Genomic DNA, 10,584 nt, shown 5'->3' with positions numbered 1-10,584 from the left:
AATTAAGATGAAAATAGGTATGATGCATTTTGTATAACCTCCACTATCAGATATAATAATGAAGATACAGCAAAGTTTTTTTTTTAATTTTTCTTAGTATTTGTCTTCTTATTTAATAGATTTCCTCGTAATTTAAATGATCCTATTATAGTGTTCTTGCCTTTTTTATGTTTATTTGCAAAATTTCTGCCATCATGTCAGTAGGATCGATAAAAAACAATAATTCTCCCCAAAATAAGTTTGCGTAGCGCCTGAAAAGCGCAACCACAATATCTGCACACATTTGCTTGTAGCTTGCATTCTAGACCACTTCATACATATTAATATTTCTTGAAGGCACCCAAAAAAGGCAAAATTGTAATATTATTATAGAAAATGTACGTGACAATCCACCATTCCTTTATCTAACATCATATATTGCATTATAGTTAATTAATACAGTGTTGTAATTTTAAAATTCTATTCCAACACTTGGAATAGCGAAATAAAACCACAACAAATTCAGTACTGAGTGGCAGTAAAAGTACAGTATTACATTTGATTATTCAACAACTTTTCATCCAGTATAAACATATGTTGCCAAACTTATTGTATTTTGAGCAGTTCTTATAAGTTTCTTGTTACTCTCTAGCCGTTGTGGTTATTTTTAAATAAAAATAAAAGTTTTGGAAACAGCCTCCATTTTTTGAAACCACTTGAAATCGTTTTAACTTAATAGCATAGACTCTGTAACAAAATAACCATGCAAAATTCAAAAGTGGTAACTTAAAGCACATTTTAGCATTACAGTTGTAGGTAATAAACACAAACGTAAACAGAAGAAACTAAGCGAAACTAAAAAAGCTAAATTTTGTGTTTGTTTGGTCCAGGAAACGGGTTTTTTTACCCAAAACAAATTCCGAACCCGTTTACATCATAGTGATTATAGCTACTATCTCAGGTAATCCGTAAGTTAGAAAGGAGTGTATAGAAATACTGGTGTGAAATTAATGGATCTACTGACTAATGTTTTATTTAAACTGAGAAATAATTGACAATCCAATCTGTTAATGATAAGCTAATGATAACCATTATGAAATTGACTAAGGATTCTTTCAAATTTTATAATTTATAATTCTATAATTTTATTCAGTTTCTATAACGGTATAGAATGACCTATTTTTCCCAATCTGTCCCCTTTCCAGTCTTTTGTTCTTTAAATACAATATAAATAATTGAATAAATGTATGAATGGAGATTCAAAATTCATTGGAATTTTCCACATACGTTGAAATTACTTTCTCTCTCTTTGCTGCAGAGAAAGTGCAATACACTCATCAGTGTAAAGATTTTAATTCAAAATTATTAGTATTTTATATTTGTCCTAGATATACAGGAATCTAGGAACCAGCACAATGTACCAATTTCCCCGAATTCAACGAAAGACACTCTCGGACTGGATGACTTCTATGGCGTTTGACAATCAAACTTACATACCGCTTCCAAAAGAACTATTTTGGCTGGGAGGAGGTCGGCACCTTTGACACAGTAAATCAAACTAGGTCCTTGTTGTCCTTAATAGTAAATGCCCTTGAAGTCGCCTCTAGTAAAAGTGAAATTTGACTTGGACCTGGCTGGGGACCAGCAGCCAAGCCATAAAACTGTGGACTCTGACTAGCAAAAGTGAAAAGACGCAGAAAGGGGTCCAAGTAGGCTAACGGGTCCCCTCATATATTACAGAGACTAGGGCGTTGAAAATCGGGTCACGAAGGCAAAACCGTCCTATTGTATTTTTGAATTTGCAAACTTCTGGGAATCACCCGTAGCAGACTCCTACGTAACTGGCGAATGAAACCTTTCAAGTGTTCATCCTTGAAAAATAATTTACCGAGTCTCAAATTCCTTTATTCTGGTTCTGCTTTGAAAAATAGTGCTAGTAGTTTAAAAACTTAGTGCAGTGGCATAACTTAATAAGAGTAGCAGCAAGTTACTACTGGTAGAAATAATTCTTTTTGTTTTAATTGTGTCAATTCTTTGAGTAAACTAATGTTCAATATGTATGTTGGTTTCAGCGAGTAAACGAAATAAAACTGGAAAAAATTTAAGTTTAAACTTTGTGATGGATTTCTTAATTTATTGAAAGGATCGAGAATTGAATTCAACGTTTAATTCCCAGATGGAATCTTCAAAAGCAGGACATACTAGTGACAAAGATTTATCGTATTGTTATAGGGCATCAACCTATAGAATTTATTAACTTTACTTGGAAATTAAATAAAAACCTTTCAAAATCTAGAGATATACTGAAAAAGAATTGAGTTTTGGTTCAAAACATCAATAGAATATTATATTCTAAGAGCTCTGTCAGACTACATTGTATAATTCTTTTTCAAAGAGCAATATTGAAGGTTAGGGTGAACGGATTATGAAGGATTTAAAATTATAAACTAAAATAGGGCCATTATCATAATTAGGGTTAAGGAAATACCATTTAAATTGTTAATGCTGAAAAGGTGATATTTCCAAATGGCAGAATTGTGATAGTATTATTTTTCTGTTTATATTAGGAAAGTTTTAGCCTGTCCTTTTGTAAAGTTTGGTGACTATTTTCACTGCTTTTACAATTACAATTATAAGCTAAATCGCACCTAAAACACAAAATAATTTTGGACTTGCGGTCTACGTCCAGCTGGTAACAAAATTATGTTCAAACCCTGTCAGAGGCAAAATTTTTCAGTGTTTCCATCTAGTACAGTACAAGGTAAAATAAGGCTAAAATGACGATCGTTCCTGTCTTTAAGAATAAAAAGAGAATCAAAATAAAAACGACTTAATAATACTCTTTTACTAATTCACCTAAAATCTTCCATCCAATATAAAATAATAAAGATTAAATTATGTTTTATGTAATCTTCAATGATGACCAGCCTCAGGCGTCCATGTTATTCTACTACACTGTGTGTGAATATCATTAGGATGAATCTTCACGTGGGGCTAAGAGTGTTTAAAAGCTGTAGTAATAAATAAAGAAACTACAAATATAATATTTTATTCCCTTTTATCTCTCCTCGAAAACTACAAGAACCTCTCAAAAAAGTTATTAGTTAAAGTTATTAGTTATTAGTTAGTTAGTTAAAGAACCTATCCACAATGCAATCGACCCAAAATCCAGGAACGCAAAAAGCCACAATCTTCCAACACATTCAGTGTCACGTTTAAACTTCCATGGCTCTAGACACTCTTTCTCTTTGAAAACCCTTTCAAAAATGTTATCAAGAATGACGAATTTTACGTTTTTAAGTAATCAGATAAAAATGAAGTCCGCTTGAAATTGTTGCCTATCGTCGAAACCCTTCTAGTAAAACGCAATCTAGTCTGTTTCTCAAGGCTGGCGGAGGTTTCCAAGATGCGGCACATTCTGCAACATCTGGCCCTGTCACATTTGGAACTCCGTAGCCTGCGTCAGCGCTGACTGCAGTCTCGGCCGGAAGCTGGGTAGACGCGGCTGCGTGACGTCACTTTTAGCTGAACTATCAGCAGCTTAGCCTCTGCATTGCTGAGGGCGTGCGTGGTCACGTGGCCTAACCAGTGGAGAAACCCCGTTTTGAACATTTTTTGACATTTCACATGATACAGGAATGGAAGATGGAACAGGATATTATTCTTTGTTTAAAGTTTGATGAAGGGTTGAAAGGATAACAGGATTTCGGACATTTGCCGTCGTTATAGGTTATAAAAGGTGTAACACAACGTTTCGAGGATTTGAATCTAGCCTCTTCGTCAGGTAGAGGACGTACATACATACATACATACAAAAATAACGAACTGAAAAAAGGGAAAGAAAAGGATTCAAACATACCCAAAAGCTGCTTGGAGTCCAATGCAGGCGTTGTCACTACACAGGATGCAAGTCCCTGTGCTCAGATTGTTGTGATTATGAAAATCACTGCAACCCAGAATACTGACTTCCTGATTTACCCATTCCCTGCTTTCGACAAGAAAAGTAATTATATTATTTTGTTGAACTGAAGTTTAAACAAATAGACTGTAGCTAACAAACTGTTTCACTTACAGAATTGTAGTCTTGCATGATTATTTGTCCTAGTAAGATGTAACTAAACGGATAAAACAATTATATTTAAAACAGTTTTAAATGTGAAAATAATGTAAAAACCATTCAAAACAATACGTTCTAACTTATACCTATTTACGCCTTGGGCGACCATGCACGATCGTATAACCGTTACATAAACAATGCTTGAACTGCTAATGTTCAAGTAAATATATATGTATTTAAGTTTATGGAAACGTGTATAATTATTAAAATGAAAGTACAACTCTCAATCAATTTGCCAGTACAACTGAATCTGTGCTATTTTGAAGTTTATTGCATGAAAACCGCTATACAGATAGTTCGTAGGTTTTCGCTTGCTATATTTTTACACTCTAAAGTTAATTTTGGTCACAGCCCTTTAAAAATTTATATCGCCTTTGAAGACAAGAAAAATAGAAAATTGTTTCGATTATTACACGACGAGTGATAGCAATTTGCAGTAGAATTTAATTGGGAGATACTATAATCAGGCCAAAAGATAACAAACCGCTTGAAGTTAGATATTTAGAAAAAATGTATATTTTCTTTATGTCATAAATGAATAAAAACGCATCAGTATAACTCAGGTACACACTTAAAAAATTCCACATATCTCTAGCAGTTTTTATTTGACCTTGGATAAAACATTGCTAACATTTCCTGCTTTAAATCCCTGCAATTCCCATTTGGTAATATACTTTTTCCATCTTCAGTAAAGTGATTGCAACGGAATATGAATTCAAAATAAAGATATTTTTCCAACGAGTAAAACCACCTTAAAGAAAACTGCAATCAGAGTCTATTCCTTTGGTGAATGAAGAATTCAGTAACTATTCTGCATATGAATGATCCAACCTTACTTGTAACAAGAATACACAGGACAATGCTCCTTTTATAATTATTGTCCCAAGACTTGATGACGTACGGTACCTCTTATGGAACATCATAAAACACGTTTAATCATAAGAAATGTAAGGCTAGGGGGTTCAAACACTAGGTGGGATAAGTGGAAGGCAAATCTAACCTGGGCGTAATAGTACAATTATTACTTCCTGTCGGGCCACATACTGTCTGTCTGTCTGCTTATTATGTGGCCAAGAAGTCGCACAGAAGAAGCTGAATAAGATTTTCGCTTCTTCAACAAATAAATCATTTACAATTTATTCAGTTTAGTGGTAAAAACGTTAGTGATGTATGCAGTAGCCTTTCTCGATTCGTTTTTGAGCCAAAAAACTTACTACGCTCCTGATACGAGTTTGAAATATGAGTATCCTCTCATCCACATATACGAGTACTGAGTATGCAGATTACTCACTCAAGAATAGCACATATAATGATGTAAGGGCATCAACTATGAAAGAGAATGGTCTAAATGTAACAAACTATCTAATGCTATCTAAACTTGGATAATTCTTATTTAAAAAGGATGACTTGGATGACTTTTAAAAGGGCCATTTAAAAAGTGAAACGTTAAAAACAAATCTTACACTTTAGATAAATGATACTGATATACTGTGTATCAGTAATAATTTAATGGTTCAACGTACTCAGCACATACATATAGATTTAGTACTACTTTAACGTTTTCATGCTAATAATGTCTCCTCAGTTTTTCACAAGGAATCAAACAACCCTTTTAAATTTATATTCTTTACCACTATCTGAAGTATATAAATGTACACTCTAATCTGTAACACACAACTTTTAAGTTCACAATGTGTTAAATTAAGTTTAAGCTCAAATGAATCTAAAATGTAATCCAGTAATGTCAAACAGTGATTTGTAGACAGGATTCAATTTTTGAAGTTAAAATCAAAATACTTAATTTAAAATTGGTACGATACGTATCTAAAAGAAATTATAAAACAACAAACAATTTTAAAAAAACCAAATAAGATAAGCATGGTACGAATTTAATTTACAAACTATACAACTCAATATTTCTGAAGGATGTATCCATTAATTTTGAAAAACGTTTGAGCATTTTGTATCTGTTTTATAGAATCAATTAGTTTCAGAGCATGATCATACCGAGACGAATTATGTCCTAACGTAGCTTACACTACCCTGGTAAGTTTGCAAATCATTCCCACCGATTCTCTACCTTAGTCTACAAAAGAAGAGGAGCGATAAATCAGAAGAAATAACAGAATGGGTGCCAAGAGTGACTCTTGTGGCACCCCGTCACGAACAACTTCACTTTCGTTCTACTTGATTGCGCCACTGTCGCGCTTCCGCACGTAAATAAAGCTGTAAATATACGTAACGGTGTCAGAAGTCCTTCTCAGAAGGGTAATTAACGGTGGGCGTATCTCTTGTTGGGGTACTACTGTAAACGGCTTTTGTTACAAGGGTTGTTGTGGACAACCCCGTAACTAACAGCCAGCTTGCTGTTCGCCACCCCACTGTGAACGTCTACTGTTGCCGATCAAAACAGAGACCGTAACATATTGGGGAACAATGGATGTTCAACACCGCTTCAACGATGAGCGTTCATGGCTTGAAGCCAACTCTAGAAATTTACATACCATACATACAGAGTATGTAAAATGTCTAGAAACACCTTAATACTTTTGAAATATTTAGAAATTTATCAATGAACTAGAGTGCCATTGGCGCAGTGTAGCTGAGCTGGCACAGTGGTTATTGGAAGATAACCGAATCAGCAACGTCGAGCATGGCTGCTCCTTGGATTGGTGGCCGCTGAGCGATCCTATCCTTGCAAGCAGCTCGCCTGCCCGGCCGTTAATGGTGGTTCGGATCCCAGGTAATTGTTATAGAGGGCTTCTTAGCTCTAACTTTGCCTAGTAAAACAAAACATTCTTCATTTTTTAACAAAAAAAAGAAAAAGAAAAAGATCACTTTAAGTATGTACCCAAAGTGCACTATTTTCTAGTCCTAACAAGTTTCATGTGTTTATTTATAATTCTAATTCTAATCCTGCATTTGCCGTTTCACGTTCTATATTGATGTTATTTCAGCAGCAATAATTTTATAATGAATACAGCTTTGGGAATGTGGTTTGTGGCGTTTTGTTCTAGTAATGAATTCTACTCATTTCTTTAAAACGCTTGCATATCGACCTAGGCTTCCATTTGAGTTTTCAATGACACTCCCTCACAGACCGTCCGTGTTCCCCCAGTGAAAGCGTGTATTTTCTATTCCATACAAATCTAGTTACGATAGCCGCATACAATTCTGCAACGTTTGTACATTTTATACGAAGTGTTTTGTTTTAAATATTAAGGCGTTTCCAGAAACTTTACACACCCTGTATTTGGTTTATGAAAATAAATTTACGTCTTGAATACTTGAAATATGCCAATTAGAATTCATCCTTACTATCTTGACTTGATTTAATGACTTCTGATGTTAGGACGTTTCCGCTCCTGTGTAATGAAGCAACTCTTATTCACTTAATATTTTACATCAAAATACTTATAACGCTCCTGATATGACTGAAAAAGACGTATATCCAAATAAGTATACAGATTACTGAAAGGTATCATCAATGAAACAGTGGATATTGGCGCTATACAGTTACTTGCTAAGTGTAACAGACTATCTAAACTTGCACATTTCTTGAAGACCCTTATAAAAAGCTCATCTAGAAAGTGAAACGTCCTAAACGAACCTTTTAATCTGAATGAATTGTATTAAATCAGATAAATGATTCAATGACACCAATAGGCAAAACTAATCCCCTTTTGAGTAATGAATTAGATTTTTTTTAAATTGTGAAAAACACTTTAGTTACTTGTTCTTCACGTACAACACATCGTAATTAACAGTATCGAACTAGGAATACTTTGAGTCTAGGTTGAGTTGATGCCTTTCAGATAAATTCGTATACAAAGTAAAGATCCTGATTTAAAACTACAATTTTCAGAAGTTGCGGTGAAAGATGTTTTTAAACCAAGTGATAAATAATTTTTTTAACGGATTTTCAAGTAAGAATCGTGATTTATTTAAAACAATGTTAAAGTTGTACACATCTAATGAGGTATCCGGTAGAATCATTCTCATGACAAATCGACCAAAATAAGAAACTCAGTGGATGCAAGTGTGGAAGGGTGTGAACAATCTGAACACGATTGGTATGTAGCACCGAGTTCTACATAATCCATGTCAGGGAGGGCTACAGTTCAGCTGTCACTAAGATAGATAGGAGAGTAAACAAACGACCTAAATCCCACAATAGCGGCGGGAATCCCATTCTAATTAGTCATAATCCTTATAACCCGTCTTTAATCATTAAGTTTCCACGAAATTAGGACAAGGAAAAGGCAAAAAATATTATTTATAACCAGAGCTTGTCTGCTTTAAGGAAACATGGCTGATATGACAATGTTACCAATTTGTTGTTGGCATGATGGATTTAGCTGCAGCAAATGTCAATATTTTGGACGTGAGAGGGATTTCAATAACTTCACAACCCCCCCCCCCCACATAACAATGTTCTCTTCAGGGTTCTGTAGGGCGAGGACGTTCTACGAGTTTCAGTGGTCGGAGTTCAAAATCAAAGCTGGCTGCCCGCTCCCTCGACGAACCGGCACGGTGTTTTGGTGTTTAATATCGTGGCCTGCCTTCCAATCAACGTTCCACGACCTCATTTAATTAATTAGGGCCCAGTCATTCCAAATTCAGTGTACGTGACAAATAACGATTCGCCACATATTACAACACATAACATACAAACACACAACATTCGAACATTGTAATATAGATCTGGTACTTTCGTATTATCTGGATGCCACTCTGTCCCCATCTATTAATTGTTATTAGGCTACATAAGTAGGTAAATGCATACATACGTATAATAAGTAGGGTATAAATTCACGCTCTGATCTTGACTTAAATTTAGGTACTATCTCGAGGAATGTTTTTATTTTCGCTGACGGTACCACCAAAGCCCCCACTGACCACGTTCCACATTATCCAACTGTTCCGACGTCTGATCAAGTTAGACGATCCGCCACGTGATCTGAGGCCAGGAAAGTACTGATCTGAAATGACCCTGGCCATTAGTGACGTCTTCGGTGCCCCGCACTTCTGGCGAAAAAGAAAACCACCCCCTCACGATAGTAGCGAAATTCAAGCTCAGGTCACTTGAGCGATCGTAAAGGTTAATTTTAACTTTGGTAATACTAGTAACGTATTTATAAGAACCTAATCTAAACCTACTTATATCTCCTAGTAACAAGTAGTAGATAGGGACAGACTGACCTCCGAATACTGCGAAGTACCATAGATCATAAAGCGGAATTGTTATTAAGTATCGCTGGATTTTAAGTTTGAGTTAGAGATAGCGCAGGTTCAAATCCTGTCTATTACCTTTACATTTTTTATCAGTATTGATGACCTTATACTGTAATGACTCTCCTCCTTGTTCTATTTGATGAAATTCTCGCAAAGATCAGTGGCCCATGAGAACGGACAAACTAAGGCTAGACATGAGATTAGTCTCTCCTTACAAAATTACATAGTTATTGACCGAGATAAAATATTACAATTTATAACACAGTCTAGTTCGAACTGCCAGTATGCTACACAGTGTAAATCCTAATTCTAATAATATTACAAATAAATTGTATGTACCAATATTTATTTTTATATATGCATTAATACCTCCCCCACCTGACGAATAGGATAGAGTCCAATCCTCGAAACGTTGTGTTATACCTTTTTGTAACATATAACGATAGCAAATGTTCAAATACTGTTATCCTGTCAAACCTTCCATCGACATTAACAAGCTTTAAACAAAGATAAATCTTAGGTTATTTTGATTTTTTAAGTGTAAGGGAAGCCAACCAATTGTGTTAACAACAAACAATTATTTGTTAATCTTTAATGTAGTTTGGTGTATTATTTATTCGTTCAGTGTTTGTTAAAATATATACACTTATTTGTTTTCATTATCTCCCATGCACATTTATTATCATTGTAATATTATTTCTCCTTCAACAGGTTTGTTATGGTACCAGTATTTCATATAAATAAATCGTTACAATTTATTATTATAGGTATCAAATTAGCATTTACAGATGTTGTTTTAAATTTAATTAGCTAATGAAAGTAAGAAAAAGATTCTCTTCAAAAGACCGACTGGCATGGGCGGCCAACACGTTCATGGCGACGGCCCACTTCTGACCTCATTTGTAGCCAAACTACGCAATTTATAAAAAATATGAAGAATCCAAATTTTTTTATTCGCGTTTTTTTACAACTTTCCAGCTAACAGAAATTACGTGACCAATTACACAAAAACTCTTAGTTTTGTTACTGATTTTATTAATTTATTCTAATAAAAATGAAAAGGAAAAATACATCCTAAAACACTTATAATCATGCCAGTACACATGAGTATTGCAACTGTATGCTCTACGGCAGTGTTAACGAAACACGATTTAAAACTGAGCACCTGTTTTGGAACATTGGTTCTATGAATCACCAATGTCCAGATACGTCAACTTCTGTAATGGTCTTGATAAAGATGTGCACACTTGTCT

Source organism: Homalodisca vitripennis, chromosome 1, assembly GCF_021130785.1.
Source record: "Homalodisca vitripennis isolate AUS2020 chromosome 1, UT_GWSS_2.1, whole genome shotgun sequence".
Classification (NCBI taxonomy): Eukaryota; Metazoa; Arthropoda; class Insecta; order Hemiptera; family Cicadellidae; genus Homalodisca; species Homalodisca vitripennis.
The sequence above is the reverse complement of the archived record's forward strand: the minus strand, read 5'-3'. Positions refer to the sequence as shown.